Consider the following 6,000-nt stretch of genomic DNA (forward strand, 5'->3'; position numbering starts at 1 on the left):
GCAGAATCGGGCAGAGTCAGCATGGATTTACGAAAGGAAAATCATGCTTGACAAATCATCTGCTGGAATTTTTTGAGAATGAAACTAATAGAGTTGATGAGGGGAAGCTAGTGGATATGGTTTATTTGGACTTTCAGAAGGCTTTCGACAAAGTCCCACATAAGAGATTAACGTGTAAAATTAAAGCACATGGGATTGAGGGTAATGTATTGAGGTGGATAGAAAACTGGTTGGCAGACAGGAAACAAAGAGTAGGAATAAATGGGTCTTTTTCCGAATGGCAGGCAGCAACTAGTGGGATACCGCAGGGATCGGTGCTGGGACCCCAGTTATTCACAATATACATTTGCTTTAGATGAGGGAGCTAAATGTAATATCTCCAAATTTGCAGATGACACAAAGCTGGGTGGGAGGGTGAGCTGTGAGGAGGATGCAGAGATGCTTCAGTGTGATTTGGACAGGCTGAGTGAGTGAGCAAATGCATCGCAGATGCAATATAATGTGGATAAATGTGAGGTTATCCACTTTGGTAGTAAAAACAGGAAGGCAGATTATTATCTGAATGGCTATAAATTGAAAGACAGGAATGTGCAATGAGACCTGGGTGTCCTCGTACACCAGTTGCTGAAGGTAAGCATGCAGGTGCAGCAGGCGGTAACGAAGGCAAATGGTATGTTGGCCTTCATAGCGAGAGGATTCGAGTACAGGAGCAGGATGTCTTGCTGCAATTATACAGGGCCTTGGTGAGACCACACTTGGAATATTGTGTGCAGTTTTGGTCTCGTTATCTGAGGAAGGATGTTCTTGCTATAGAGAGAGTGCAGCCAGACTGATTCCTGGGATGGCGGGACTGATATATGGTGAGAGATTGAGTGGGTTAGGATTATATTTGCTGGAGTTCAGAAGAATGAGGGGGGATCTTATAGAAATCTATAAAATTCTAACAGGACTAGACAGGGTAGATGTAGGAAGGATGTTCGCGATGGTGGGGGAGTCCAGAACCAGGGGTCACAGTCTGAGGATATGGGGTAGACCATTTAGGACTGAGATGAGGAGAAATTTCTTCACCCAGAGAATGGTGAGCCTGTGGAATTCGCTACCACAGAAAGTAGTTGAGGCTAAAACATCGTATATTTTCAAGAAGGAGTTAGATATAGCTCTTGGGGCGAATGGGATCAAAGGATATGGGAAGAAAGCAGAAGCAGGCTATTGAGTTGGATGATCAGCCATGATCATAATGAATGGCGGAGCAGGCTTGAAGGGCCGAATGGCCTACTCCTCTTATTTTCTATGTTTCTATGATCCCTCATTCCCCCCTCCCCTTGTTTAGTTTAAAGCCCTCTCTGCTTCTCTAGTTATGTGATTTTCAAGAACACTTGTTACAGCATGGTTCAGGTGTAGTCCGACACATCTCCCATGCCACTGCCCTCACACCATCCTCTCCCTCCCAGAACCATGATCGAGTCCCCTTTGCCCTCACTTTTCACCCCATCAGCCTCCGCATTCAAATGATCATCCTCTGCCATTTCTGCCAACTCCAGCATGATGCCACAACAAACACATCTTCCCTTCACCCCCCCCCCCGTTGGCATTCCGTAGGGACCGTTCTCTCCAAGACACCCTGGTCCACTCCTCCGTCACCCCCTACACTTCAACCCCCTCCCACGGCAGCTTCCCATGGAATCGCAAAAAGTGCAACACCAGCTCCTTTACTTCCCCCCTCCTCGCGGTCCAAGGGCCCAAACACTCCTCTGAAGTGAAGCAGCGCTTTGCTTGCACTTCCTTCAATTTGGTCTACTGCATTCGCTGCTCCCAATGTGGTCTCCTGTACATTGGAAACGCAGACTGGGTGACCGCTTTGCGGAACACTTTCGGTCTGTCCGCAAGCATGACCCAGACCTTCCTGTTGCTTTACCATTTCAACACACCACCCTGCTCTCATGCCCACATGTCCTTGGCCTGCTGCAATGTTCCAGTGAAGCTCAACGCAAACTGGAGGAACAGCACCTCATCTTCTGATTAGGCATCTTACAGCCTTCCGGACTTAACATTGAGTTCAACAACTTCAGATCATGAACTCTCTCCCCCATCCTCATCCCTTTTTGATCCCCTTTTTTCAAATATTTATTTTTTTATTTTTATATATACGTTTTCCCCCCACATGTTTCTATTATTATTTTAAAAATTTATTTCCATTCATTGTTTTATCCCCACCTTTTAGTTTATTTTGATATTTTCTCCCACACCATCCCCTCTCCCCACCCCATCCCCACCCCCACTAGGGCCAAATGTCACTTGCTCATCCTGCTTTCTACTCTTCATGTCACTATTAGCATCTCCTTTAGCCAGTATCACCACCACCTATTTTTCTTTAGATCTGAAGAAGAGTCATCTGGACTTGAAACGTTAACTCTGTCTTTCTCTCCATAAAAGCTGTCAGACCTGCTGAGCTTTTCCAGCAATTTTTGTTTTGTTTCAGATTTCCAGCATCTGCAGTATTTTGCTTTTATCTTTGTGAGCACCTCAAACCTATTTGACAATCGCAAAGCCTGAGGCTCCTCCATGGCTGTATGCTCGGTCCCATTACCTGCCTCACTCATGGTCACATCCTCCTGTCCCTCACGGCTGACCAAAACAGATGACCCTATTCTAAGAGGCGTGACCGTCTTCTAGGACAGTGTCCAGGTATTTTTCCCCCTCCCATATGTTGTGCAGTGTCTGTAGTTCAGCTTCCTGATCAATAATCCTGATCTAGAATTCCTCAAACTGCTTACACTTTCTTTAGACATGTTAGTCCTGAATCACCTTGGCATCCCAAAGATCTCACATTCCTCAGCTGCAACATAACACCTGTCCTCCCATTGTTACTTATGTTATTTAGTTAACTTAATTTAATTACTCACTTGTACACCACACCTCTTTCCCCTGTGCACCGAATTCCCATGTGAACCTAATTCACTACTTACTCAGTCTCCGTATTACTTGGGCGTAGCCGCCTGTCTCCTAGTGTGCCCCTTTCTTATTGCGCGGTTTGAAAAGCCCATCTCTTTAATAGACCCTCTGATTAGTCACAAGCTAGTTTAGATTCCTTTACAGTAATTAATACCACTTGAACCAACTGCTTTCAAATGATTGACAGATAACTGCCACTCCAATCAGTTCTCTGTTTAACATGCTAACCTAACTTACTAGATGATTAGTACTATGTCAGATCTTGATTCTTAAGCTATAGTTAAAACCTGAAAACAGCTTACTAGAACTTACCATGCGAACCTAATTCGCTACTCAGTCAGTCTCCGTCTCACTCTGGCGTAGTCGCCTATCTTCTCGTGCCCCCTTTACTACTGCGAAGAAGCTGATTGGTGAGTAACTGCTAAGCTACGCTTGTTATTCTAATTGTAATAAATTGTTTTTAAAGTTACGGTATGGTAGGTCAGCTCGGCCAAGTGGAATATACATTCTGCAGTATGTGGGAAGTCATGGATGCGCTACATGAACACAACTGTAGAAAGTGTCACCAGCTGCAGAAGCAAGAGCTCCGGGTTTTGGAACTCGCACAATGGCTGTAGTCACTGTGGCACATCCGTAAGGCAGAAAACCATGTGGATAGTATGTTGAGGGAGGTGGTCACACTGCAAGTTAGGAGCTTGCAGACAGAGAGGGAATGGGTGACCACCAGACAGTCTAAGAGAACCAGGCAGGTAGAGCAAGAGCCCCCTGAGTCTATCTTGCTTGCTAATCAGTTTTCCATTTTGGATACTGGTGAGGGAGATGTTTCCTTAGTGGAGTGCAGCCAGAGGCAAGCCTGTGGCACCACAGATGGCTCAGCCACACAGGAAGGGAGGAAGAGGAGTAATGGAAGAGCAATAATGATAGGGGATTTGATAGTCAGGGATCAGATAGGTGTTTCTGCAGCTGTAAACGTGACTCCAGGGTCAAGGGTGTCACGGAGCAGCTGCAGGACATCCTTCTGGGGAAGGGTGAACAGCCAGAGGTCGTGCTCCACTTTGGTATCAATGACATAGGTAGGAAGAGGAATGAGGTTCTGAAAGCAGATTTTAGGGAGTTCAGAAGGAAATTAAAAAGCAGGGCCTCAAAAGCAGTAATCTCAGAATTACTCCCAGTGCCACTTGCTCGTGATCACAGGAATAGGAAAACTGAGCGATTGAACACGTGACTGGAGAATTGGTTTAGGAGGGAAAGCATCAGATTCCTGAGGCAGTGGGACTGTTCTGGGGCAGCTGGGACCTGTACAAAATGGATGGGTTACACCTTAACAGGACCAGGACTAATATCCTCACAGGGAAGTTTGCTAGTTCTGTTGGGGAGGGTTTAAACTAGCTTGTCAGGGGGATGGGAACCTGAGGGGTTGCTCAAATTGGAAGGAAGTAAAGCTGGGAATAGGAAGTAGAAAAGTAGCAAGTGAAATTAGAAGGCAGGCAAAATGAAGATGAGCATCAATGAGGCTTGGAATGCGGAATAATGTTAAAAAGACAAAGTTAAGGGCTCTTTACCTGAATGCATGCAGTTGATTTAAAGGCACAAATGAAGGTGAATGGGTATGATCTAATTGCCATTACAGAAATATGGTTGAAGGTGATCAAGTCTGGGAACAGAATTTTCAAGGGTATTCGACATTTAGGAAGGACAGGCAAAAAGGAAAAGGAGGTGGAGATCGGAAGAACAAAATGTGGAATCTGGTGGAGCTAAGAAACAGCAAGGGGCAGAAAACATTGGTAGAAGTTGTTTATGGGCCACCAAGCAGTAGTGGTAGCGTGGGGCGTGTTATTAATATGGAGATTAGAGAAACATGTGGCATGGTAGTACAGTAATCATGGGTGACTTCAATCTGCACGTAGACTGGGTAAGTCAAATGAGCACTAATGCTGTGGAGGATGAGTTCCTGGATTGAGTCAGGGATGTTTTTTCTCGGCAGTTTGTAGAGGAACTGACTAGAGAATAGACTATTTTAGATCTAGTATTATGTAACGCAAAAGGGCTAATTAATAATCTTGTTGCAAGAGAACCTTTAGGATAAGTGACCATAATATGATAGAATTTTATAATCTGTTTGAAAGTGAGGTAATTCAATCTGGAGTCAGAGTGTTAAATTTGAACAAAGGAAATTATAAATTTATGAGGGGCAATTTGGCTGAGGTAGATTGGGAAAATACATTAAAAGATATGATGGTACACAGGCAATGGATAGTCTTTAAAGAATTATTTACATGGTTTATAGTAATTATACAATCATTCAAGGCACAAAAACCCAAAAAGTCAATCAACTGTGGCTAATAAAGGAAGTTAAGGATTGTATAAGATTAAAAGAAGTGGCCTATAAAGTTGCCAGAAATAATAGTAAACCTGTGGATTGGGAACATTTTAGAACACAGCAAAGGAGGACCAAAAAACTGATAAAGAAAAGGAGAATAGAATGTGAATGTAAACTAGCAAAAAACAAAAAAAACAGACTGTAAAACCTTCTATAGGTATGTAAAAAGGAAACTTTTGGCTAAGTCAAATGTGGGTCCATTACAGGCAGAGTCAGGAGAATTTATAATGGGGAATAGAGAAATGGCAGGGAAGCTAAATGATTACTTTGTGTCTGTCTTCATGGAGGAAGATACAAGAAATCTCCAGAATTAGAGATCCAAGGGACTAGGGAAAATGAGGAATTGAGGAAATTAATATTAGCAAGCAGGTTGTATTGGAGAAATTAGCATGACTGAAGGTTGATAAATCCTTGGGACCTGAAATTCTACATCTCAGAGTGTTGAAAGAGGCAGCTATGGAGCTAGTGGATGTATTGGTGATCATTCTCCCAAAATTCTATAGTTCCTGCAGATTGGAAGGTAGCAAATATCACAGAGTGTGGATCTTAGAATGCGACGGGAACAGCAGTCCGAGGAACGTTGTGTGTCCCGGAGATACCTGTAATCCTGGGTGGGCTGCTTGTCCCAACAACCACCCCCCCCCCTCCCTTAAACCAGCTTATATTTC

Source organism: Cetorhinus maximus, chromosome 3 (assembly GCF_964194155.1).
Source record: "Cetorhinus maximus chromosome 3, sCetMax3.hap1.1, whole genome shotgun sequence".
NCBI lineage: Eukaryota > Metazoa > Chordata > Chondrichthyes > Lamniformes > Cetorhinidae > Cetorhinus > Cetorhinus maximus.